Raw genomic sequence first — 2,535 nt, forward strand, 5'->3', positions numbered from 1 at the left:
TCATTCATCAATATTACCTATTGCCCACAACTGTGTGGCAGATTGTAATATCTATCAATAAATAAATCTATCAATTTAAAAAAAAAAAGAATTTTTTTAATTCCAGGGTCTTATGATTAATTTTATCGGCATTTCGATTTTTTTTCTAAATTTCAGAATATCAAGTTTTGTATTTATTATTAATTTAAATAGTACTTTTTAACGGTACTCGAACTTTTCTAATTTTTATAAAGGGTAAAAAAAAAACCTAATTTATTGAAAAGACCTTATAAAATATATAACAGATAAATAATTCATATATTGTAAAAATAATCACATAAGTGTTTTTTCGTGTTCCAGTTTAATTGAAAACTGCATCTATAACTGATGTTTTTGAGGAATTACTTCATAAGGATTAAAATCTTATTAAAAACTTAAGTTCCCTAATATAAAGTATTCATTAATATTCAATAGCTAAGTTGAGTTTTTTTTTCTTAATCTTCATTTACTTTTTTCTACTTGGTACTTTTTTATGTTTGTATCATGGCATGATATCGAAACAGAATGGACAAGTGTAAACGTAACTAATCACATGTTTATTTATTAATAAAGTAAAGTAAATTATGATAAATATAATTTGCACAATTAGTTTAAAACAAGTTAAATATATTTAGAAAATATTACATTTTTTGCATCATTTATTAGGGAGTTTACTTGGTGGATATGTTACATTCCGAGACCATTCATGGCTACTTGTTTTTACATATTTTATTTTATTTTATACCAGATCGGCCTGGTGGGCCTTACATGGTTGATATAACCATTATATTATATATTTATTTTTTTTAACAGTTGATTATCGGGGGGGGGAGTACAAAATACTCGTACAAAAGACACCCCTAACTATAAACAATGTTATTATTAAAAGAAGGAAAACAAATTAAATAAATAGATAAGAATAATGCTTCTTAATAAAAGAGTAAAGTAAAATTAATAACAAAAAATAATGATATTGGTACACTTAAATAAAACAAACAATCGCCCTCTAATAGTAAAAAAGAAACAAGTTAATTTGAAAAAGGGACGAGAGAAGAAAATCGAAAAATAAAAATAATAATAATGGATAAATAAAATGAGTAATAATAAAAAGTAAAATATAGGTAGTGTGACTATGAATTAATTTTATATTTATTAAAATTTATAAAAGAATGTCCTGTAGCAGTCTGGGCTTCAGTTTTCGGGTTGAGGTTGGGTTTCCCAGGTTGTAGGCCACTGCTCCTTTAACTGTCGGCAACTGGGAGTGGAACTTCATGAACAGTTTTTTGATGTAATCCTCTATTGACTCCATATGTAATTTGCGATGCAATTGGCTATTTCTTATGAACCAAGGATCATTAACTGCGATTCTTAGGACTTTATTTTCAAAAGATTGTAGTTTTTTCCTTTTCGTGAAGGATGCCGCTCCCCAGACTTCACAGCCGTACACCAGCAGTGGCCTGAGAATTGTTTTAAATATAAGAACAGTTGTTTCTGGTTTTAGTTTTCGAATTTCTGTTTAGGATAGGATATAGCATTGCTAACCTTTGTTTTTACATAATTTATTAATGTTTACTGAATGCAATTTCTGCTCTATTATAGTTTTTCATTTTCAATATATTTTTGATGACATTTTTTGTCTTAATCTTCACATTGTTTATTTGTGTCACTATACAAAAGTTCTGTTTATCAAGAAGCATCCATTATATTCTCAGATCCACTTATCTTTGTGTGTTTAAGTGTGAAGAATTTCCTAGTACATACAGTGATAAGTGGCGCCAAGAACATAAAGAATGAGAATAATTTTCGGGTTTTCAAACCAACTCTCAGACCTCAATAATATAATTCACTTCATGTTTCCTTATCAAGAGCAGTCAAATTATACAAAATATTCTTAGTTATATCTATTATTATAACTAATATTATCTTAGTTATATCTATATTTCTTAGTTATATGTAACTCATAGTATAAATGTTCCTTTTCTTCTTCGTCTTTAAATTGTTTGTTGCATTGCGATAAAGAGATACTATTTATTAAGACAAATCTTTTACTTATTTTGTGGTTTAATTTAATTCATACAATTGAATGTGATTTATTTTCATTTATGAATAACTAGGTAACTGACCTGTTCGGAATTTATCATCTCTTAATAAGGCTATCAATTTATTGTCTATTTTTTTTTTAATTTAGCAATCTTTGGATAGTACCCTGTAGATAAGTATCGCTCCAAATGACCAGCAAGGGAGTAATTAAAAAAAAAAAGTTGGTATCCCATGTTTCAAACAAAGTTTCGATAGAAAGACATTAATTATAATCAAAATTATTTGTAGAATTGTCCCAAAATAAATAAAGAGTTTATTATCGTGGTTGTTATTATTATTATATTTAACAAAAAATGTCTTTTTGAATGCATTCACATATAGTTTCTTAACTCTTCGGGATTTTAAAACCCATCCATGTAATAGAACTAATATCACATTTACTAGATTTATTTTTATGAATAATAAATAATAAATTAT

This window comes from Halyomorpha halys, unplaced genomic scaffold (genome assembly GCF_000696795.3).
Source record: "Halyomorpha halys isolate HHAL.00 unplaced genomic scaffold, Hhal_1.1 Scaffold477.1, whole genome shotgun sequence".
NCBI lineage: Eukaryota > Metazoa > Arthropoda > Insecta > Hemiptera > Pentatomidae > Halyomorpha > Halyomorpha halys.